Source organism: Panthera onca, chromosome C2 (genome assembly GCF_046562875.1).
Source record: "Panthera onca isolate mPanOnc1 chromosome C2, mPanOnc1 haplotype 2, whole genome shotgun sequence".
NCBI classification, from domain to species: domain Eukaryota; kingdom Metazoa; phylum Chordata; class Mammalia; order Carnivora; family Felidae; genus Panthera; species Panthera onca.
In genome coordinates this window covers 57,064,227-57,090,708 of record NC_138347.1, presented here as the reverse complement: position 1 = coordinate 57,090,708, position 26,482 = coordinate 57,064,227, and positions in this window count along the sequence as shown.

Below are 26,482 nucleotides of genomic sequence, written 5' to 3'. Positions count from 1 at the left end.
TAGCTTACCAGTCTTCCGGGAATGGTAGTCTTAGACCTAAAAGCCATATCTGTAAATAAGTTCTGGTTTCCCTGCTACCTGAGGCCTCCTGAGTCTCTGGGTTGTGCTCTGTTTGTCTATCACAAGGCACCTGTCACTTCAGTCGGTATTCCCTCTAATCCTGGATGTTGTCTTGAATAAGCTCTTACTCCATGTTACAGGTTTTATTTTAGGAGGTATGCTGACAGGCCTTCCTCCTATCACCTTCACCTGGTTCATTGTTCCAACTCTTCCAGGGCCAACCTCTGGTTCCACCATTTTTTTCCATACCCAGATGGGTATTCCCCTGCTTTATGAGTGATTTGGTTTCAGATCTTTGTCAGATTATCCAAATAAATGGTATCTTCAGCCTCTGGGAAAGCACTGAACTTGGAAGTAATGGGAACATACACTAATATACCAGTGCTAGAAGAGTATTGTCTCTCTGTCTTGCCCCATGACTACATGAATTATGACTACATGACTATGCACAGAAATGATGTGTTATTCATTTACCAACAAGAAGAAATATTCTTGGAGGTTGTATAGGATAGGCTATAGATTAGATTATGCTATGGCAACACATACCTGGGAATCTCAGTGGTTTAAAACAAATAAACAAACAAAAAAGAAATATCACTTTTTTACTCAATCCATAGACTTATTTGGGGTTAATAAGGAGGGATATGCTTATTGTAGTCACACTGGACTTATGTTTTTCAGAGAAGCCACTAACTTGAATATTCCCAACCTCTGTGACAGAAAGTATAGAGAAAATTTATTTATGCAATATTCAGCCAGTAAGTGAAACACAGATACTTCTGTCTACAACTTATTGGCCAGAAATTAGTTACTTGGTCCCACGTAACTCCAAAGAGGTTGTCCCAAATGCTAGCTACCAAATGGTTTGAATGGCAAGAACTGGACATTTTTGTCAAATAGCACTAATAACTCACTGTGGCCAAGCTAACTGTTAGCACCAAGTCCTGTCTATGCCAAAGCCAGAGAGTTCTGGCTGGAAGAGACAAGAAGAAAGGAAAAATAAATTCCCAGCAGTCAGAAAATGAAACATAGCAGTGAGCTGCTAAAGTGGTGAGAGACAGGAATCAAGAGTTATAGAGATGACAAGAATCTTTATCAACAGAAAAGAAGTGACACAGAAGATCGGCAGGAGCCACTAGAAAAGGGGAAAGTGCTACAGTCTGCAGGAAGTGACAAGCCCAGGCCTCTCTGCCTCAATAATCTCCAGTTAGTATTTGTTTATACTTTACTAACTAGAGCTCCTAACAACTAATGTACATAGGAAGATCATCCCCATTAAAAGGAAGCTAAATTATATCTACTTCACTCAGTACAAGTGAACAAGTGAACACTTTCAGTGTGAGATATAAAAATGTGAAGTATTGATGTAATAAGTTTTCAAGGTAACACTGGTTTAAAGAATAGGGTGGGAGAGATCTTTGGAATATAGATGCACTTTCCCTTCACATCAGTGGAATGAGGAAATGGATATGAACTCAGGATGTTATGTGTAAAATCATCTTTTGCCTCAGAATTAACAGATGGTTTAGAATTCAAGAGTTTAATGGATCACTGATTTCAAAGTCACCTTAGAACACCCTGGCAGGGAATTCTGAAGATTGGAAATGCTAATCAAACCATAATAAATCCTTATTTTATCACAGTAAGATAACAGCCACCCCATAATAGTTATGACAAGGTTTTGGATTTTTAGTGCTTGAACCTTAGTGCTTGAATCTGTAGTCGTACATATCTCTCCTACCCCCAAAATGGTTCGAAATAAGAAATACAACAAATAACATTTCTAAAAAACGTTTAAAAATGGATGATGGCCAAGGAAACTCTTAGGTAATAGTATAGAAACATCTTCAAAATATGTTTGGAGTGAAAACAGAACTAAGTGAAGGTCAGGGTGATGTGTATACTACCCTTTGGGATAAAAAGAGAAAGATAGTATGTATTGTAACTTACTTGTAGATGGACAAAAATATTTGGAAGTATATAAAATTGTAATAACAGTGTTTTCTGTCAGTGGGAGGGCACAGTGGAGTGGGAACTTGGAGGTTATCAAAAGGTACTGAAAGGAGAAAGAGTTTTTTTTCTAGCAAAGACACACACATGCACATGTATACACATACATATACACAGACATATATGTGCAATAAATATATGTAATTTTAGCCTCATAAATATCTTACCTATTCAAAAAATTTAAAAATTAGTGCTTAAAAGTGAAAGGAATTACTCCTTAGTTGAAAGTAAAGTAAAATCACAGTCAACAGCAAGTAATGAAACAAGTAAAAGGTTGGATGTGGGGATATTTAGACATAATCGATTTTAAACATAGTGACTTAAAGCTCAGTAACACTGAATGAATATAGTAGTTGTGTAAATTATTATCAGATTTTAAGTACCTAATTCTGATGATTTATGGAGTTTCACAAATAAGCCAAGTCAGAAATGTCAGCATGTTAGTGTATGTCAAGCTCATCAATTTCACATTTGCAAGAGTAATTTTGAAGACTTTCCAAGGATCAGAAAGCCACGTTAGAGTTTTGTAATCTCTCTATAATTTCACCAAGTAGAGTTGTCTGAGAAATAGCCACTGAATGCTGAAATATATTAGCTCCTCAATAAAAGTTATAGTTTACTTGAGCCATGGTTTATCTGAATGAAGCCAGCATTATAAATCCTCTCTGTGGTGAATTCTTTGCTTGATACAATGTTTAAGAAAGAAGTAGAGGACAATAAAACATGCCACAAACTTGAAAATCTGATATTTCTCACTATTTGGACCCTTTTCCTACATGTCATCTCAGTTGTCTCCTTCTCAGTACATTTGCACTGCTTTCCTTGTTTAAGTAGCATGGTTTCCATAGAGTACCTCTCCTTCATGTCTTCAACAATCTAAGTCTTTCCTTCAAAGCTCACACAAAATTCTATTTACTTTCCTTGTTTTCTGCTATCCGCCCTAACAATCTGAGGTTTCTGAAGAGCTCTGATTGAGATAGTTGATGGACCCAGAAACCAATTATTCCATCTTTACTGTGGGCATACATCATTGGCCAGACACCCTGAAGTTGCAAGGGGGCTAGTGAGTAAGAGACAAGTTTCATTCAGGAGATTGAATTCAAGTATGGAAACTTTGGATCTCATCTGATCTTGAAAACTGGCAGGCTGTAGAGTGTCAGCATCACATATCCATGTTTATGAGGAAAAACTATGCTCAATACCCAGTTCTTATTAAAGTGTCTAGTATATAATATGTACTCCTTACTCAATCAATATTTGTTGAATCAAGAAATAAACACCATTAGTTTCAATACAAAAGCTCCATGAAAGAACATATTTACTGAGAGCCTTCTGTCAAAACTAAATTTACAATGGCTTCTTTCTCTGGTAAACCAGTAATAGCTGCTTCTGGCAAATCGATCACCGTGTGGATACCAAATTATAACAAGTATGAACTGATTGTGCACATACATTTAGAGCATAATGATTAACAAGTCAGGTAAATGGGCATTATATGTGTGTTGGTGATTCGCCTTAACTGTCTTATGTGAGATTCCTGATTGCAAATTAGTTTATCAATTATCTTCTCATCTAAAGTATAACCTGTCAAGGTGAGGACCTCATCTTTTTTCTCCTTGAATGTCTAATTCCACACGAGTATGATTGTTGATTAAAGAAATGAGAGCTAAAGAGAAGAAAGTTAATCATCATGTGCTATAAGATTACCCAGGATTAAATACCCTTCCGTAGAAAATTTTGATCAGTCACAATAGCATCAAGAGATAATTTTTCAGCAACAATCTTTCTCTTGCCAGTTCTCCAGGAATATTGACCATTCCTTGCTTTGAATTTGAAAGTGAGTAAGTAGAATAAAAAAAAAGTATTTAGGTAAGGACCTAACTAAACCAACCTCACGTCATTGATTTTTCCAAAGTCAACTCTTGGACATGGGTCCACTGGCACTTTCTTGACTAGCTCCATGCTATTATCCACTTGCAGTCTTATAGTCCAACAGTTTGGCCTTTTACTACTAAGTATAATTCTACTGTAATAATCACATTCACTGTAGTCTTCACCGAGCAAGAGCTAAGATGACTTGATTCTAATCTAATTATGTTTTAAGACACAGTCACATTTTATCTAAAAGTTCAGTTGGGGACATATTACTTCCTACCAATGTTGAATCATTACCAAACCAAATTCAAATAGCATTGCCTGATATGAGGAAAGGTCCTTTTCATTTCAATTGCTACTGAGTAAAAATTTGACAGTGGTTTAAGTTCAAACTGTTAATGCAAAACTGTGTTTAGAGAATGTGTGGTCCAAATCTCTCATTTTCAAATAAGAGATTGGAGGCTTGGGGAAGTTGAACTCACTCAGTCCATCTATGGTCCTGTGGTAGAAGTTAGAATAGAACTTACATTTCCAAACTCTTTCAGTCCTACAAAGACTGAGATGTGTGTGTGTGTGTGTGTGTGTGTGTGTGTGTGTGTGTGTGTGGCTGGGGAGCTGGGGGGGGGGCACAGCATACCTTCTAGTTACAAGTTTAAGTCATCAAATTAAATGGCACAATTGTGATTATTTAAAGAAAAAGACATGTGAACATATTTTAATTTGCTTATATGTACTATTTTCAGTTATACTGAAAAATCAAATATAGGCATATTAAGTGAACAATGAAATAGAATATTTTTGTATTTATGACAATTTTTAATGTTGCATGATTTTGATATTATTATTTCATACAGAATTTAAGATGAGAATATGTTTAAACTCTAAGTTATTAAAATATGTGTGTGGGGCGCCTGGATGGCTTAGTCAGTTAAGTGTCCAACTTTGGCTCAGGTCATGATCTCACAGTTTGTGGGTTTGAGCCCCGGGTCGGGCTCTGTGCTGACAGCTAAGAGCCTGGATCTTGCTTTGGATTCCCTGTCTCCCTCTCTCTCTGCCCCTCCCCCACTCATTCTCTGTCTGTCTCTCTCTCTCAAAAATAAACAAACAAAATAAAAAGTTTTAAAAACTTTTAAAAATAAATAAATAAATAAATAAATAAACAAATAAATAAATAAAAATAAAATCTGTATGTAATTTCTACTGTGGCATTAACAGAAAAGGCTGGTACCTGAGTGTTGATGGTAAAAATGCAATTGTCCTTATAACTAATTTCTGAACCATATGTTCCCTTCCAATTTCTTGGTTGTGCTGATAATAGTTCTGTATCTGTTATATTTGAGAAGGGTATCTTAGAATCTTTGTTTCCCATATTCTCAAGTTATGCAAGCAAGGTTCAATATAATGAAGATTCTTATGGCTTAGATGCAATAGCTAAGCAGATCTCTTATGGCTGAGGACAGGGTGAATTCAGTTGAAATTATGATTCTCCATTCCATTTATAAACTCTTATCAGTGTTAACATGTTTTCTAAGCTTCAGTAGTCAGAGTACTTTATAGCAGTCATTGCAAAAGAATCATTTCTCCTTTAAATGGGAGAAATATTGTAGACCCAAGATAGTTATTTTCCTTCTGGAACTGTTATTTTTAGGGGATAAATATAAATGTGTTTCTTTAATGATACACACAGGCAATTTCAAATAAAATGGGAGTTATGCAGAAAGATTGAACAGAAAGTAGACCCTATCATGGTTTAACTAAATGGAGCTCAGCCTCTCAAAAAAAAATGCTACTATTATCACCTGTGTGAACTTGAGCAGATATTCAACTTCTGCAAAATAATATAACATTAGCAGTTAACAAGGAGTTTTCTATATATACCATAATAGCTTTTGATCAGTTTATCAATTTATACACCATAATAGTTTTTTATCTCTACCCAAAGATGGAGGAAAGTCCCTGTTGCCCGGTCTGATGTAAACTGCAGAAAGTAAGATCATCCACTATGGAGAGATGTTTGCTGACGTATTGGGAGGAAAAAACCATTCTGGGTAAAGTTAACTCTGACAAACAATACAAATAACTACCATTGGGAAGGTACTCATGGAAAAGTGCCAATGAAGAATAAATTTTAAATAGAAACCATTTCTTATGAAAGCAACACAAGGGAAAGACAGTTTTCACTTGCTTTAAAAATACATTAAAGAACTCTATTGGGGGCCAGGGAGGTGCAAGATGGTGGCATAGGAAGATCGTGAACTCACCTCCTCTCACAGACACATTAAATATACAGCTACATATGGAACAATTCTCTCTGAAAAAGACCTAGCCTAACAGTTCCTCCACAACAAAGGATAAACATCTTTGCTGCGTGACCTATTATCGGGAGGGATCTCACAACATAGGGCCTTTTTCCTGAGGAGCAAGGCATTTGTGCCTCACGGCAAGCACCCCAACCCTTGGGGCCTGTGCTGGAGACAGGAGCTTCCAAAATGTCTGGCTTTGAAAGGCAGTGGGGCTTACACCCAGGAGACCCAAAAGGCCTGGGGAACAGAGATACCACCATTAAAGGGCTTGCACACAGATTCACTTGCTCTGGGGCCCAGCGCCAAAGCAGTAGTTTCAAAAGCGCCTTAACTGTTTCTAAAAGAGATCCGTTTGCTAATCTTAAAGAGCCTGCTGGGCTTCTCCCAGATAGAGGCGCTGGCGGGAAATGTTTTTTTCACTCTTCTATCTTCCCATCACAGGCAGGTGCCTGTGGTCCCTGCACTGTCTCACTGTTATGCTACTGTCAGGTGGAGAGGCACATGTCTTCCTGTGAAAAAGGTCTATTTACTTAGCCTGGAGCAATTAGACAAGAAAAAGAAATAAAAGGCATCCAAATCAGATAAGAAGTAAAACTGTCTTTATTTGCAGATGAAATGGTATTGTATACAGAAAACCCTGAAGACTCCATCCAAAAACTGTTAGAACGAAAACACAAATTCAGTAAAGTTGCAGAATACCAAATCAATATATAAAAATCAGCTGTATTTTTTCTGTACTAACAACAAATCATCAGAAAGAGAAATCAAGAAAATAGTTCCAATTGCAATTGCATTGATAACTGTAGTTTTAAAACTTATAATGAAGATTATAAATTTTTCTAGAGCATCTCCTCTTCCATTCCCATTAGAACCTTTACATTAGGTAACCCTTCAAGGATTCAAATGTTGAAGATTCTAAGATCATAGGCCTTTGCCAAATATAATCTCTCATTTCAATCCAACTTACAATTTCACCTCATTTTTTCAATAACACACGCAACTTACAGTTTAGAATACTTTCTTGGGTGGGGGGGCCTGGGTGGCTCAGTGGGTTAAGCATCCAACTCCTGATTTTGACTCAGGTTGTGATCTCATGGTTCATAAGATTAAGCCCCACATCAGGCTCTGCAATGTCAGCGTGCAGCCTGCTTGGGATTCTCTCTCTCCTACTCTCTCTGCCCCTCCCCTGTTCACTTGATCTCTCTCTCAAAATAAATAAACATTAAAAAATTAGGCTCTGGCTTATAGTCACAAAAAAGAAAGGAAGCAAGGGAAGTAGAGTGGGAGGGACTAAGGGAAGAAAGAATTTTCACTTGCCAATACGTAATTCAAGCTGAATTGTAAAAAAAAAAAGGTGTAAATTCTAATTCATGATATATATAGGCTGCTCGTCCTGAAAGAGAGGGTAGCAAGATAGAAAAACTCAGGGTATATGTCGTCTCAAGAAATTGCTCCCTGAGGGGAACAAAGTAATATGTTCATCCTTCTAACTTATCTAAAATATTCTGTATGGAGAGAGAATAAGAGAGAGAGAATGAACTGTAGAAAATAAGATAACTTAAGCCGAATAAGGCTAATTCACAGTAAAAATAGTGTTCCCTGGGGATGGAGGACAGTAGTGTATAACTAAGAGCTTTGGCCATTGGGTATGATAAAAATTACACTATTTAATATATACATACATGCTAAAAGTATATGTTTTCATACTTCAACAGATCAGAGAGCTAAATAGGAGGGGAGGCCAGCTCATTGTAGCAGAAGCATGCTAGACTGGCATTGAAGGGGCTGCTGTGCACAACACCTACTTCCACTGACAGATTTTAAAGGACCTGGCCATGAAACCGAACAGAAAACTGGTCTAGGGTAGGCAGTATATCCTATAAGGTACAACTTCATCCAAGGTCAAGCAAGAGTCATAAAAAATTGAGCAGAACAAAGGAAGGAAGAGGGTATTCAGAAGAATTGAATAAAGACGACACTGCAGAAAAGGACCTAATGCCTGATTCATAACATTATTTGACCAACTTACTAGAATTCAGTGAGGTGGGGCCACTACAAGTTAATGCAGTCAGCCACATGGAGAAAAGAGACTAAGGTGAAGAGACAACAAAATCAGAAGGAAACGGGATGGATTAGGAAGGCTGATAGCCTACATGAACATCACTGAGGGCTTCCAACTTTTGTTTCAGGTGCAGAAACGCAGAAAGAGCATTATTCCAACCCTAACATCATGTGAAAGCTGGATAATATACAAAGTCATAATTTTTTAAAAGAATTGATGGCCAAAGTAATCAGAAACCCTCAAGTCTATGTAAAGACAGGTCCCTTCAAGGAGAGACAGAACACAAGCACTGGCTCATCTGGGGCAAAGCATGGCAAGAAGACAAAGCCATTATAAAAGCGAGCAAGAGGAATTCAGATAAAATCTTTTAACTACTTCCAAAAGGCTGAGAACAGCATCTGGAACTCCGACAAGCCTCAGACACAAGGAGGGTTTGCATCTGCTCAGATTCAACAGAACAGACCTTTACTAGGTAGTCAAAAGAAAGACTGGGCAATTGTAGTGGAAGACTGGAGAAAGCTTCCCCTGGTTGGTGGTTCAGGGGCATGCCAGCTGCTAAGGCTGGGGATTGGGGGTGGTGGGAGGTCAAAAGTACCACCTAGATTCATTTTTCCCTAAAGAACAGCAAGTCCTGTTATCCCCAGGGCATAGGACAAAAACCGCTCCCTAGGGGAGTGGTGGGACTGTGAAATTTATATAGAATGATAAACTAGAATAGCAAAATCAACTTTGAAAGAGGACAAAAATGGAATTTCAATGTACTTGATATGAAAGTGTGCCATTGAGCAACAGTATGGCATTAGTAAGAGATTAGACACATAGATTGGAATAGAATAGAAACACTAGGAGTAGACCCACACTGAAAGGGTTAATTAATTTCAACAACGGTTCAAAATAAATTCAATGGAGAAAGGATAGTCTTTAAATGGTCACCGCAATTAGCACCGTCAGTATGATTGCCTAACATTTATTTATTGTTGATTTGCTCTATGGTAAACCATTTACATGAGTAATTCACTTAATCTTAACAATAGTTCTCTCATAGTGTTACTATTGTTATCTGTATTTAATAGGTAAGAAAACTGAAGTTGATAAAGGTCATATTATAGTAACCGGCAGCTGGAAAATATATGGACATATATTCTTACCAAGTAAGTGTTGAAAAACAAAATGAGCTCCAAGAAAGATGGTCATTGTGCAAACAGATGCTTGATTAGCACTGAAATCAGTAACATTTCTACAAATTTCATCACATAACTGATTTTAAAAGTGAAAATACATTTTACATAGAAAATACCTACTGTAAAATTTACTAACAGTAAATGTACATAGACTAAGCACTCCCACTAAAAGAAAAGGACAGTAGAAAACACATACTAGTGCCAACTTAAAATCCCACTTCCTCTGGTTTAGATGATGACTCTACAATATATATTTAATTTCCAGTGAAATTAATTTCCTCTCTGGGGCGCCTGGGTGGCTTGGTCGGTTAAGCGTCCAACTTCGGCTCAGGTCATGATCTCACGGTCTGTGAGTTCAAGCCCCGCATCGGGCTCTGTGCTGACAGCTCAGAGCCTGCAGCCTGTTTCAGATTCTGTGTCTCCCTCTCTCTCTGCCCCTCCCTTGTTCATGCTCTGTCTCTCTCTGTCTCAAAAATAAATAAACATTAAAAAAAATTTTTTTTAATAACAATAAAAAAAAAATTTCCTCTCTAGTACTCTTCCATTCCACATTTTCCTTAACTATTTCCAAATAGCTATTTTCACACTTATGTTTTCTGATTACTGTTTCAAAAACTTATCAAGTTCCTGAAAAATAGTTTATTGAGATTTTTACTGGAAGTACATTTAATTTATCATTTAATTTGGGAAGAATTGGCTGCTTTTATTATTTGGTGCTGCCACTTATAACAGGTTTTGAATTCATTTTAGTGTGTCTCTCACAATTCTAGTTACTGATCTTTGTTATGTTTCCTATTATTTCAGCTTATTATATTATTGTTACCATTGAAAAAGAATTTTTTATATAACAATTTCCATGCTGTTACATATGTATCATTATATTAAAGATCTTGAGGAAAATAGTTTCATTATTAAAATATTTCTATGTTGTGTTTCAATAGCCCATAGGTTTCATTTTACCATAAAGTCTACCACCAAGAGCAAGCACATAATGATGACATTTGATCCTGTATTAAATATTGACTAAATTCTATGATACTACCCTTGATTTATTAGTTCATTTATAAAGTAGCTTCAAAATCCCACTAGGGAAATTCTCTGATGCCTCCATTTTTATCATTTTTCCACATTGTATACATGGCATAAATGCAATATATTTAAATGCAAATTCAACTGCCATATTTTGAACACCTGCCATAGCTTAGATTCTGTGATAAGCCCTATACATGGTCTTAATTACTCTCCACAACACCACCATGAGATGCATATTATTTAATTCAATTTTTCAGTGACAGCATATTTAAATTCTTAAAGAAAGAAAGATAATGAGTAAGTCTTAAATTCTAAGAAACTTCTTCCTACGTTTTTTACATAGGACTTAAGAACATACACAAAACAACCTTTAAAAATATTTTCCAAGTATGTGACTTTTGCTTTTTTTCAAATAGATTTCTTAGGCTGGCTTTTGTGAGATATAAACACACTGAGCAGCATGTTTTTTATGTTATTCCTTACATAGAGTAGTGGAGTGTTCTCTCAACAGCATTAAGTCAGCCAGAGAGAAAACTACAGACAATGGAAGCATTTATATGACTTTAAAGGATGTTCAATCAAACAAAATGTGACCCTTGAAAGCCTTGAATATTGTAAGCCTTCATCTAAAAACAAAGAGGAAGCACATGGTTGATGTAGCAAGTTGAGCCCCAGGAAGGAGGATAATTCCGAGTTCCCTATTTCTGCCAAGGGCATACTTAAAGAGTTGTTCTCCATATTTTAATTTTTTGTCATTTTTTTTTTAATTTTTTTTTCAACGTTTTTTATTTATTTTTGGGACAGAGAGAGACAGAGCATGAATGGGGGAGGGGCAGAGAGAGAGGGAGACACAGAATCGGAAACAGGCTCCAGGCTCTGAGCCATCAGCCCAGAGCCTGACGCGGGGCTCGAACTCACGGACCGCGAGATCGTGACCTGGCTGAAGTCGGACGCTTAACCGACTGCGCCACCCAGGCGCCCCAATTTTTTGTCATTTTTAAGGGCATTGATCATTACCACAAAATGAGGTCACTTAATCATTATTTATGTAGTCATTCAGACTTGATGGCAAGTTTCTTTGAAATAAGATATATTGTGCCTCATTGAGCTCTTTAGGATAGTATAAGCCAGATTTTGAGAATCTCCTACTCTAAACCACTTTCACCAGGCCACCAGCTGCTCATTCAGAATTGAATTCCTATTTTTTTCATAGTGAGGTTTGGGGACTGAAAAAGCATCACTAAAGACAATTACCATGGTTGTACTACACAGACCCAACTGTGTAGGTGTAGGGTGGGAGAGGGAGGGGAGAGAGAGAAGAAAGAGGAGAGAGAGAAAGAAAGAGAGAGAGAGAGAAAGAGGGAGAGAGATAGTTATTGGGTTCAATGATATACGCAACTATAACTAAGAATTACAAGCCTAGAACCATGAAGTCAATTTTTTTGCCTTCTAGAGTGAAACTGATCATTTTATTAAGCTATCCAAACAACATCTTTCTTCAGTGTGTTTATTCATGCTTCAAGAATGGTTGATGAAAAGACACTGCATATGATCAATTTGGCCCATAAATAAAGAAAGGTACTTATTCATTCACTCCTTTATTTGATTATTCAACCAATATTTGGAACATCCGTGAAATACAAACCATGATTCTAGATATTATACATATAGGTGTGAACATGACAGTAACAGATAATTACAAAATGAATTATGTATTTGCGATTTTGGTAAAAGTAATATGGAGGAGGAGAAAGACAGGATGCTAAAAATTCCTGTAACAAGGGGACCTGTTATGGGAGGCATCTTATATTTCCTTCTAATAAGTCTTGTAAGTATGTGCTGTATATATCTGTGTGTAATCCTGGGCTCCAATCAATAATAAGCATCTTGTTTACCATGCAGGGTATGGTATATTGGCAAGTTGGAGGGAAAAGCAGGAAAAAAAAGTCTCTTTTTCTTCAGTTCTAAGATTATTCTATGATATTTCTTGTGTTATTTACCTTTGATTGACTACGAACCACCCTCAAATTTGGAATCTCTATCAGAATTCCAGAGTTTAGTATATCACCTGGCAGTTAATGATCTAACTTGGGATGCAATTATTAAAAATAAACAGAAACTGTGACACAGCAAATCTTTGTCTTATTTCTGGAAAAAAAAACCTTGAAGTTCTGTTGACATACTCTACTCTCCTTTAGAATATTGGAAAGTAGAAGGGCTTATGTGGTCCATCACCTCACAGAGTGATATTATACTGTTTCCAGAACCATGGCATTTAGAACAATGGGAAAAATAGTTTTGTATGCTGAATATAATTTGGGTATGGTATTTTAGGGTGTATATATCTATGTGGGTTGTTTAAAAATGCTGACTCGCTGGATGTGAAAATTGTGTTATTTACAAAAGCAAGGTGGTTTTTTTTTGTTTGTTGGCTTTTTGATTTCTGTTTTCAGGCTAAATAAGCTCAGTCCTTTTCAACATTTCTCATTGTATGTCTCAATCCTCTTCCTAATTCAAAAATGTTCTTTGGTGTGAATAAAGTGTTAAAGCATAAAATAAAAATAAGTAAGAAGCAAGTATTCTGTTAGAAATAATCAATTTTGCTCCCCTGCCCCTTCAGGATTTCCTCTTGGACGAGTGAATTCTTTAGCTCTCAGCATCCGCTAATTTTGTGTTGCCTTCCTTGGTTTCATGATGGAGCATTTAGAGAGAGAAGCATATCCGGCAACGGTCATTAGCCTATCACTAACAGAATAGTTAGAGGAGATAGATAAAATGCTCCTGTTAGCATTACAGCAGCTGTGTATCATACCATCCAACCCCAAACTGAATGTCTACAACTCATCCTTCTGGAAAACATACATGCACGTGATTACCGAAGTGACAGATGCAATTAAATCTCCAAGAGCAGATGTCTGGTGGGAAGAGGCTGGAAAGTGAGACCATAGTTGTGGCCAATGATGCTGGGTTCAACATTGTAGCTTAAAAGAAAGCAGCTAATCTTTGATTTTCTATTTCAACTCTTTTGTTCCAATGGCACCAGAGGCAAAGATTCAATTTCTCCCATATCAGCTATTTTTTTTAAGAGTCAAATCTCCTTAGACATGACTAAACTACAGATAGATGCATCTGCCATAAACTTGGAGTTTATATACATCTCATCATTGTCTGGCCCTTTGAAGATGCCTGCAACTAGCTTGCCCATACCTGCAAAATATGATTTGGCCATGCAATTACATCTTACTTCTTATTCAAGTCCTCTGCCCTCCTGCTAGCTCCAGTGTATGGATTAAATATAAACCTAAAAATTCTGTGTAATAGGTTCAAACACTCCCAAGAAAATTTGACATGTTTTTAGAAAGCTCAGCCAGACTATATAAATCTACTTCTTGACTTACCTTTAAATTCATTCACATGTAACCACTATTACCTTACTTACTCTGATAGTACAGTCAATCCTTGAATGACAGGGATCTGAACTGCACAGATCTACTCCTATGTGGACTTTTTGCAATAATACATACAGCACTGTAAATGTATTTTCTTTCCCTTAAGATGATCTTAACAACACTTTATTTTCTCTAACTTGCTTTATTGTAAATGTGTATATATATATATACACACACACACATACACACACAAATAAGTATATATACATATAAATATATATATACAACTGCGTACATATAGGATAAAAATATGTATTAATAATTGCTTATGTTATTGGTAAGGCTTCTAGTCAAACATAGGTCATTAGTAGCTAAATTTTTAGAGAGTCAAAAGTTATACACAAATTTTTTGACTGGGCTTGGTGGGGGATCGGTGCTCCAACCCCACATTGTTCAAGGGCCAATTCCTTTAGGGGATTATTTGGATGACTGAAGAAGTACCATTATCCTGGCACATAATGGGTGTCTGATGAATGAGAGCTGCAGTATGGCAAAGTGGAAAGACCCTGGTTTTTGCTTTCAGGTAGACCTGGGTTGATACTTTATCTCCATGGCTTGTCAGCTATGCATTCCTAGCTATATTTCGTAGCCCCTTTGAGCATTGATTTCCTGTATGAGTAGGCAATAAATTTGCCATAATAATTTAAGGATCGGAAGCATTAACCCCAGAAAAAAATGGGGTGCTCTGTAAATCATAGTGATATCATCATTACCATTGTCATTCTTAGCTGCTTACATCAGGAGCCTGAAATCTTCTCATTGGTTGTTAAGAATGGGATGGTAAACTCAGAGTCTCAAACAGAGTTTGAAACAACTCAAAACAGCAGAAAACAATATGGTACAGGTACTATGGGCAGGGACCCTAGAGAGAGACAACCTAGCATGAGTGTGAACTCCAGCCCCAGTGATGTGAACTTGTGCCAAATGTTATGCAGCTCATGTCTCCTATTCTAGAAATATTTAAGACTACTACACACAAGGACACAAGGCCTGTTCCATGGCCTGGGATACATGACAGAAATTATTCCTGCCCTCCTGGATTTAACTTGGGGAGAAATGCACAATAAGCAACCAAATGCATGCTGAGCTTCTTTGTTCTTTGATTGAAACTATGAGTGCTATCAAGGAAAAGTACAGAATGCCTTGACAGCATTTAATGAGCACCCAGCCTAGCCTAGGAGAGCGCTGTGGAATATAACGGCACTTTCTGCAATATAGTCATGAGGATTAACTGCTACAATGCAGGAGGATTAATGAGGATTAGCTGTAACAAAACATTTAGCAAGATCACCTGGCACAGAATATGGGCTCAGTAATTGTTTGCTATTAAAGCTATGTTTATTGAGGTCCTAATGGATAGCTTACACAGAGATAAAAACTCTAATAAATATAAAACAAGGTGAGTTAGGTTGCAATCCCTATCCTCTAAGAATTATACAATTCCACTGAAGATTCAATAGGTCATATAAACATGGAATTAAATGTCCAAGCAATACACCTCCATTCATCTAAGGAAAATTATCAAGTTAGTCTGGAGTGGTTGAAAAATGATCCCAGAGGAAGTAGAACTTAATCTAGATCCTGAAACAAGAGTAAGTTTTGTATAGATGGAGAGTAAAGACAAGAGGTTAATATTAATGTGGACTTTTCTCTTTATTCTCTATATAGGTGAGATCAATTTTAATATATCTCTTAGTAGGTGATTCTAGATTGGTGCAGCAGGTCAGTGATGTCCTTGAGGATTGAGGTTCCTTCCATACTCTTCCATCATTATCAGATGTATTTGGGATATCTCCCAAACAAGAAATCAATAGCAGCTTCAAACATATGCAAGTCCCTTCAGAGCCAAACACAGAGGAAGACTGGTTTTACCCCAGCAGCCTTCTTTTTCTCCTTAATGAGAGAGGAAAATATTTTCCATAAGCACCTCAACAAACTTTTTCTTACATGACATTGGACAAAAAGGATTGCATGCCCATCCCAAATCCAGCATTTGACAAGAATGAGAGTACCAGGAATGGCTTAGATGGATCATGATCCATGCCCTTAGCAAGGCATCCGGTGTTTAACAACAAAGAGTTCTTCAGTCAAAGAACAGAAAGGAAAGTGATCTTTTAAGAAGCCATTAATAGCCACTATTCCTCTCTCATCCTTTATATATATAAATTCTTCTCTCATATTCATCTGTCTTAAGATCCCAATGAACAGCTCATTCTCAGTGTGTTACACCCTGCCCCTCACGAACTGACTATACTCTCCTCTAACAAAGACCTGGAGTTTCTGCTTCTTCATCTAAGACCCACAAGGCATGATCAGCTAGAATTTCTTCTGAAGGAGCTTTCAGGTTTCTGATGTTACATAGGAGTATTATGAGAGAGGGAACACATGGGCAGAGCCAAGAAAACATTTTCCAGAGTCATGTGATAAAGTCATGGTCAAAAGTGCCTGCTATAGACAGAGATCCAGATCCTATCTCAGAGGAGTAATGATCACATGCCATTACATGGCATCAGAAGGGCTATCAACAGGCACACACTAAAAATCAACCAAGCGAGACCTGAAGAAATAAAATTTACATTTGTTGTGCAAAACATCAGTAATAGGTCAGGTATGCAAACTCCTTATAACAAAAGATGACTCAGTACACTTAGGTACTCAGGTATGCAAACTCACTTATAACAAAAGATGACTCAGTACAATATTTGATTGTGCACATCATAAACTATGAGTTTGATTATATTTTTGCAGGTCTCAGGGTATTACAGTAGAAAACCCCATACCTCTATGTTTTGTCTTTACGATGTGTCTCTCACACAGCAAGTCCATCTGTTCACAACATTAAATGTTTAGGATGTATATTTATAAAACAAGAAATGTTATTTGCCTGACCCTCGAATCTGAGATTGTTTTAGCACAGTGCAGCATATGGTATGGAAAGGACCTACCAATTGAGTCAAGTAGGGGTCATGGAAGTGGGGAATTTACAGGCAATATACAACTGTAACTATGAAGGAAAGAAACAAAAATAGAAATGGGAAATCTTGAACTTTCTGCAGAGAATGGAGAGCTAAAAGTTGTTAGGAAGAAAGATTCAAGCCATTAAATACAGAAGAGAAAAGTTGAGGAATTTGTAGAAACTGAGTGAATTCAGACTTTTCTGAGTAGTTTCATTTCTGCTTCCCACTACCAACTACAGAAAATCTCCAATTACTTCTAATTTTATTTCATTTTTTTAATAAGTTGTCATATATTTAGCATCTAAAATAACAGCCAATCCTTTGGTTATGAAATTATGCCACTGGGCTAAAGAGAAGGGTAGCCCCACTAATCCTGGGCATCTGTAGTACGCAGGACTGGCAGACACAAAAGTATCATAGAAATACTTGAATCATGGGGTGCCTGGGGGGCTCAGTCAGTTAAGTGTCAGGCTCTAGATTTCAGCTCAGGTCATGATCTCATGGTTTGTGAGTTCAAGCCCTGTGTCAGGCTCTGTGCTGACAGCATGGAGCCTGCTTGGGGTTCTCTCTCTCTGCCCCTCCCCTGCTCATGCCCCTCCCCTGCTCTCTCTGTCTCAAAATAAATTAAAACAACATTAATACAAAAGAAAGATTTGAGTCAGTAGTCTTTGCTTTCTGTCCCCTTCCTTTGAAGTATTTAATCTGCCCATATAGTGTTTGTCACCAGGAGCTAAGTGCTCCTCTCCCCTTCATCAAATATACACAATACTCATTTGCTTAGGACCTGATATCTGGAATGAAATGTATGGTTTGGCTAGGAAAAATGAGAGAATCAAAAATAATGGGACACCAAAGAGGTATTTTTATGAAGGGGAGCAAAAAGTAAACAAGGTCACTGGAAACCAAGTGTATCTTTCCCAATGCTTTGTGGAGGTTTAAAGTTTTAATGCACAGTCACTCATTACAAAAGATATGGGGCCCTTTATAGTCCAAAGATGGTGATGGGGACAGGGGCAGTAGGATCCAGAAGCCTGGAGCAATCCTCATTGCCCACTGATGCTGATGCCTCACCCTTGCTGCCCTTATGGGTTGAAATGGTGGAGGTGATCAATTCCACTTTCCTGAAACTGGGAAATGGATATAGAGGGATGAAATGGTCAGGGTTGTGGGGTTACTTGTACCTTTCTTCCTTTTGGAAAGGTACTTGATTATAAACAAAAGCAAACAGGTACCACATTTTAAACTAAAAGACAGAAACCACCTTTAGGCATTCATAGGTAGGAAGTAATCCAAGGAAAAAGAGAGAGAGAGAGAAACTCAACTATCCCAAGTTTTTCTTCTGGCTACCCACATAGTGAGTACTTGTTGTTTCTTTGAATTCATCAAACACTTTGAACTCACTGATATTTTTACAAAACTTATGATAACATGTCAAGGTGCATTTTAGAGTGAGAGTAAATTCTGGGCAGTAGAATGATGGTTTTTTTTTTTTTTTTTATGATTTTCAGCTACACAGGGTAGGTTTTCTTTTTGAAGCATTCTAACACCTAGCATGCCAGTATTTTATATTTACATGTTAAAAATCTGTTGCTACTTGGTCTAAATTCAGACCCATCGTCCATGAATGCACAAGGATGGATAGAATCAATTTTAAATCAGTGAGCTGAACTGAAGGAATGTGAACTAAGTATAAGCTGTCATCTTATAGTGTTGAGTCAAGAAAACCAGGTCCTTAAGAAATAGCCTGTGATTGCAGTACATCTTCCAGTGAATAAATAAGCTACTGCTATTAAATATGTCTCTACAATACACCTGACTAGAAAGAGGAGAAGCAACTGATGATCTTTTGAATAAAAACAACTACTTTCCGAAAAGGTAAGACATCCTGGAAAGTCAATACCCATTCTTGCTGACATAGAGCAACAGTACATTAATAATAATAGCTGTGTGCACTGAACAATTACTCTGTGCTAAGACGTTTACATTGATTATCCAGTTAAATCCTCAAAGCATCTCTGTGCTGTTAGCATTATTAGCATCCTCATTTTACATATACTAACTTATATCAGTGTTCAAGATCACAGAATTCCTCAGTGATAGAACTAGAATTTGAATTCAACGTGTCTAATCCCTGACTTTATATTCTTAACCACTAGGCAAGGTAAAATATCTATAACAGATCTTGGCTTTTGATGAACACTACTAACAAATACATTTTCATAGTGCTTTTGCTTTTTTCCATACATATCACCTGCACTTCCCCATGCAAGAGTCCTGGCAGATGGGCAAAATGTTCAACTGACTGCAGTTCTTTCATCAATGTCCATAAAAGCATATTTCTAGGTCCTCTTTATTCTGTGTCCATGGTCATGTCTATATTCTGCTCCTTGTCTTGCTCTGTTCAGGCTGTTATAAAAAAAAAATACCACAGACTAGATAGCTTAGAAACAACAGAATTTCTTTCTCACAGTACCGGTAGGTGGAAAGTCGAAAATCAAGAGGCCAGCATGGTTGGATGAGAGACCTCTTTTGGGTTCATAGCTGGTGCATTCTCGCTGTTTCCTCACATGGTGGAAGGCCCAGGGAGCACTCCAGAGCCTCTCTTATAAAGCATTAATCCCATTCATGAAATCCACTCATGACTTAAGTACCTCTCAAAGGCCCCATCTGCTGATACCATTGCCTTTGGGGGTCAGGATTATAGCATATGAATTTTGAGGGGAAATAAACAGTCAGACCATAGCACTCCTCAGAAAAATACACCAATTTATAATAATATTCAATATGATTTTACTTTTCTTTTATTCCAGTTGAGATGCACTCTAATTCACACTCACTTACTAATACAAACCAAGGTATATTCTCCTTAGTCTGAAAGATTCCCACTGCTTGCTGACATTTCAGAATTGCAAAATCAAACACCTATATTCTCTCCTCTAACCAAAACATGTAAAAAAGTGCTTTTTTCGTGCTTTAAAGAAAATACAGATTTTTGGGTGGAATGCTAAGGTCTTTGAGGGCCAAGAAAATGTCAGAGAAATCCTTTGTGTTCCAACCCCCTTCCTCAAGTCTGATTCAACAAAAACAGAAGTGACTGGCCTTTCAGTTACTATTCCCACTGTCGCCACTTCAGATATTCTTCAAATGTTCTATTGTTACACCTAAAATAGTTTCCATTTCTGCTGACCAATAATTCATTTTGACTACACAGACAGAATACTAAACAACGGTCTTCAGGGCCTAAGAGCAAATTACTGGATCAGGCTTAACCAATTCTAATCCATTTTCCCAAAGGTCACAGCATTTGGCAACAAATAGTAAAAAATAAGACCGTCTTTTGGTTCTGCAGCCGTGGCAAAGAACATGGTATTTTAGGAAACTAAGTGAACTCAATATGCTGGATGGTCCAAGGTATGGTGTGGAAGAGATGAAGGGGGAAGTAAGAAAGGGGCAGATCATGAAGGATCTTCTGTGCCAAAGATTTTAGACTTCAGTATTCAACATCAATTCAGAATGTCTACTCTGCTCTATGCACCATTTGAAGCATGGAATACACAACAGTTACCAAGACGGAAATGATTCCTGCCCTGACAGACCTTAGTGTCTTACAGACTGCACACAATGATCCCCAGTGGGGAGGCATTGACAGAGCTTCACACAGGTAAGTTACACCTTTTTTTCTACTAATCCTGACTTTGGGGAACTCTGGAACAGCTTTTTTTTTTTTTTTTTTTTTTTTTTTTTTTAATTTTTTTTTTTTTTTTTTTAATATATGAAATTTACTGTCAAATTGGTTTCCATACAACACCCAGTGCTCATCCCAAAAGGTGCCCTCCTCAATACCCATCACCCACCCTGCCCTCCCTCCCACCCTGCCCTCCCTCCCACCCCCCATCAACCCTCAGTTTGTTCTCAGTTTTTAACAGTCTCTTATGCTTTGGCTCTCTCCCACTCTAGCCTCTTTTTTTTTTTTTTTTTTTTTTTTTTTTTTTTTCCCTTCCCCTCCCCCATGGGTTTCTGTTATGTTTCTCAGGATCCACATAAGAGTGAAACCATATGGTATCTGTCTTTCTCTGTATGGCTTATTTCACTTAGCATCACACTCTCCAGTTCCATCCATGTTGCTACAAAAGGCCATATTTCATTTTTTCTCATTGCCACGTAGTATTCCATTGTGTATATAAACCACAATTTCTTTATCCATTCATCAGTTGATGGACATTTAGGCTCTTTCCATAATTTGGCTATTGTTGAGAGTGCCGCTATAAACATTGGGGTACAGGTGCCCCTATGCATCAGTACTCCTGTATCCCTTGGGTAAATTCCTAGCAGTGCTATTGCTGGGTCATAGGGTAGGTCTATTTTTAATTTTCTGAGGAACCTCCACACTGCTTTCCAGAGCGGCTGCACCAATTTGCATTCCCACCAACAGTGCAAGAGGGTTCCTGTTTCTCCACATCCTCTCCAGCATCTATAGTCTCCTGATTTCTTCATTTTGGCCACTCTGACTGGCGTGAGGTGATATCTGAGTGTGGTTTTGATTCTGGAACAGCTTTTAAAACCAGCCTAAAAATAAAATCCAGACAGGAGTGTCTGGCTAGCTCAGTCAGTTGAGTGTCTGACTCTTGATTTTGGCTCAAGTCATGATCTCACAGTTCCTGGGTTCGAGCCCCACATCAGGCTCTGCACTCTTAGTGCAGATGGGATTTTCTCTCTCCCTCTGTCTCTGCTCCTGCCCCTTCAATGCTTGTGTGCTCTCTTTCTCTCTCAAAATAGGTAAGTACACTTAAAAAAGAATAAAATATAAAATCCAGATAATTATTTTAGAAACATATGTTATTACAGTGCTTCCCAAAATGTGGTTCCTAGACAGCAGTATCAGGATCCCCTGGAAAGTTGTTAGAAATACACATTTTCAGACTAACTTACTTACCAAATCATAGCTTCTAAGGGTGAGACCCACCTAAGATCCTCAGGTGATTCTGATGCTGCTTGTCTAGGAATCCCATTTTGAGAATCACTGTGTTATTTTGACTGAATCAGTATTATCCAGTTTAACGTTTTTGTTGTTGTTGTTGTTGTTGTTGTTGTTTTTAAATATCGTCTCCACTAAATGTCCTTAAATGACTGAATAGCTTCTAGAAGCCACCCTCAGAAGATGAAATATGCCCATCACTGAGGTTATCCGAGGGAATATGCCACAGGATGTAAAGGTAATTGTAAAACAAAATAAAATAAAACAACTACAACAATAACAAAGAACAAAACAGGGCAAGTTTCTATAACAAGGTTATTTAGAAGGAGACAGCACTTATTTGAACAAATATTTACTCAGTCTTACAACATGCTTATAGAGACATTTGTGGCCTTATAATTCAAATGTAATAGAACTGAATTCACACTTCTGTGTTCTGTCTTACTTTTGGCCATCTTCTCTCCATGGTACGTGTAGAAAACAAGCCATCAAACCGGAAGGTGTTAAGCAATGGCCATGTTTTATTTTCCCCTTCACTTTTGAGCCTAAGAGCATTTTTCATGCCCATTACCTTATCACTTCTCCCCCGATAATGTTGCTAACTACAGTACCTAATAGGCATTAACTTCCCAAGTGTTTCCCCAATTGTCAGGGTGGCATTTTTACTTTCTACAGCACATGTGACTCTTGATGGGAAGCACTACAGGTCGACATGCCTACAGCTTGAGGACGTATGCTGGCTTTTCTAGGCTATAATTTTCCAACTCTATTAAAATGTTCTTTTACTAGTAAAGAATCTCCTATGCATTTGGTACTTGTAAAATGATTGTTTTTAAAGGAATGACTGACTTCATTGGATATCTATTTTTAGGTACACTGCTCCTTCTTTCAGATACACAAATTCAGAATAATGGAAAGGAAGAGAGTTGTGGTTTTACTAAATAAGCAAATTCATGGAAATATTCCATAATCAAAGGAGTTTTGTTTTAACACAAGTGGTTAGAATTCTAAATAGCTCTAAAGTTCTCTTTCAATTGATTTATACTCAGACAAGAAAAAAAAACCACCCTACTCTATAAACCAGGAAAGAACTAGCATGTGGACAGATGATATAGACATCCCAGCTGCTGCATCAGCAGCTTTCCATCCTCAGATTAATGGACAAAGGGGCTCTCTCCTGACATCTGTGTTTATGTGCCGCAAGCAAGACAAACGAAGATAATCTACTAACCAGCATGAATTGTACATACATTTCTTGTCACTTATTACCAAATGGATTATTGCTGCCCTCAAAAAAAGGTAAAATATTTTTTTAACTGAACAAAAGTCTGGACACCCTTAATAAACTCCTTTTGAAATGAAGGAGTGATATATTGTGACAGCATGTCCTCCAGACTTTATTTCAATGACTTCATTTTAAATACCCTACTCTCTGGTGTCTAGGTACCAGGGAAGAAATGTACTGTGAACTCTCACTTATCCTTTGTTAAATCATAGTACATGGTAGAGAGAACATGTTTGCTCTGTGGGAGGAACAGAAAGAACATGCAAGATGCTGAGACTTAATTGGCAAAAGGGAATCAGATTTCCACCCTCCTCCTTCCAAAACTGAAGTGTTTTCTTATTAGGAAATCAGAAGCCTTGATCACTGGCAAAATCCAGAATGCCTGTTCTTTCTTTCACCCTACAAAAGAAAAAAAAATTAAATTGCCAAAGAAAAAAAGATGACCACTACAAAGAAGTTCAACAAAAATCTGCTGTCAAGCAGGCGTGAGACACATTTCTAGGACATTCCATTTCTCCGTCCCATCCTAGGAAAATGCAGAAAGCCACAGTTATTCCATGGGGAAATGATAACATCAAATGGAATAAGCTGGGTTTTGTGTCCAGCCTATCCCCATGTAGATATTGATAAAGTATATATTTAAAAGAAATCTTTGGCTACCATCATGAGACAAGAATCTGGTTGAAGAACCTGGTTGTCCTCGTTGTAGCTTAGCAAGAAAATCATTAGGATTAATCTTACTCTCAAAGTGCGGTCAGGAAGTATTGATTATCTAGGTCCATGTGTTAAGAAAGAGTCTGAGTTCCATCAAGCTAGCATGAATGGAGGACTTTTTTATCAGGAAGGTCTGTCATGGATGGGAGAGGGGAAGGGCGATCCTGTGCCAAGGCTTATTATTCTTAATGGGAAGAGATGATGATAACCCAACTGACACTCATATGTTGACTGAACATCTCAAACTCATCCTGCCTATAACTGAAGTTCTCATCCCCTCCCCACCCTCACTCTGACCCTGACTGTCTTCCCTGTGCTAGCTGAAGACAGCCTTACCCTTCCAGCTGCTCAGACCAAAGACCTCGGGAGAATCTCTGTTTCCTTTCTTCCTTCCCCCCAGTATCCAATCTCTCAGGATATCCAGTAGGCTCAACTTTTAAAATAAAAGCAGAATCTGCTGTGATCTCTCTGACAGGAGCTACTATCTTCTCTTCTAGGAAACCTAAAAACTCCACCCATCCCAACATACACAGTCTGTTTGCAACACAAAAATCAAAGTGAATCTTTTAAAAACTTGAGTCAGATGAGGTCATTCTCCTTGTTCTGCCTCTGGTCTCCTTTGCACTGGCTGTTCTCTCACCTGTGGTGTCCAGCCCTCTGTTCCAGGTGTCTACAAGGCAAATGCTCTGCTCCTTCAAGTCCTATTCAAATGTTGCCATCTCAATGAGGTCCACTCTGGCCTCACTGCAATCTTCCCCGGCAATCCTAATCCTCTCCAACTTGATTTATTTTTTCAATAGTATTTATAGAAGTTGAACCTCAAACAACATGAGGTTATGGACTACACTCCCTGCAGTCAAAATTCCGTGTATAACTTTCGACTCTCCCAAAACGTAACTACTAATATCCCACTTTAACCAGAAGTTCTACTGATAACATAAACAATAGATTAACACACATCTTGTATGTTCTATGTATTGTATACTGTATTCTCATCACAAAGTAAACTTGAGAAAAGAAAATTTCATTTAGAAATTCATAAGGAAGAGAAATACATTTACAGTATTATGTTGTATTTATTTAGAAATAAACAGACAAAAAAGAAACAGGTATGAGTGGGCCTGTGCAATTCAAACCCATGTTGTTCAAGGATCGACTGTATTAACACACCATGGAATTTACCAGTTCATTATGTTGTTTGCTGCCTCTCTTCTTTCACTAGAATGTATGCTTCACAGTGAGGGTATTTAGGGCTATTGTGTTTACTAATGAATCATAAGTGCCTGGAATAATGCCTGACATACATTCGGCTTTTAATAACTATCCACTGAATGAATAAATTATGTTCATATGTGAATGCGGAGGACTGTATTCAAGGGGTATTACAGATATTAAAACTCTGCAAATAGAATATTGAATATTCATACACACATACATAAAAATCTATATTTTCATAATAATTCTTTTTTAGTTACTTCCCTATCCAGTTTATAAAAGTATACATGGAGAGATGAAACCTCAACAGGCTCATATCAAATTATCTACACAAGTACTTCACATGGGGGGAAAAAAAGCTGAAGAGATTACATTAAATCCTTGAATTTCTATAGTGCTTAAAATGAATTCTTCTCCTTGTTAGAAGTTTATTAAATGATGAGTCAATTTCCTATGTTTCTATAATGTTTTCTCCCAAACTTTTATTGTGGCATATGTTTTTAATCCATAGTTATAATAATATAGTTATTAAATTAAATGAGTGTATTTAGCATAATTATCTTAAGTAGATGAAAACTGTATTTTCAGCCAGTTGGTTCCAGATTGCATTCTTTATTCAATTTTATGTTGGTGATCAAATTCCCCTTTGCTGTGAGCTAAAGCTCTTGTCTATCCATCTTATAGCTCTACAGAACTTGCCAACAGATTTTAGGAAAGAGCTACAAAAAAGAAAGAATCTCATTTAAAAGTAACTGAATTGCATTGTGTTAGATGATAATGGTGTTTTTTAGTACCCACCCTGGAAACGGCCTTTTGAAAGCCATGTTATTTTCATGGAATGTGCCAAACAGTGATGCAATTAGGCATAAAGAGCAGAGGGCTATCGGAAGGCCTTTTTAACACACTGGAAAAGATGTAGGAAGGTTAAATTCCAAGCCCAGTCATCAGTCTAAATCAAAGAACACATATCAAAGGTAACTTACTGATGGAAAAAGACCATACGGACTCCTTTGCCTTTAGCATACGCCCCCTTGTGGCCACAACATGAATAACCACCTGGACTGTGGTCTTCATGGAAATACATTTGCTCAGGGTTCAAAAGCAATACTTACACCTAACTGATTATGCGTTCTTCATGCAGGGTAATATTAATTTACTCGATCAGTAGACTTTAATCACAACTTTTAACAACAACGTGTGCGCATTCTACAGCTAATTGAAATAGCCTTTAAGAGAACAGGGTCTGGATACAGACCCCTTTCATAGCTACTAGCCATGTAAAGTGAGGACAGCAATCACATCTATCTCATAGAATTAGATGGGGATTAAATGTGAAGCAGCTATCACAGTGTTGGGTGTGTTGA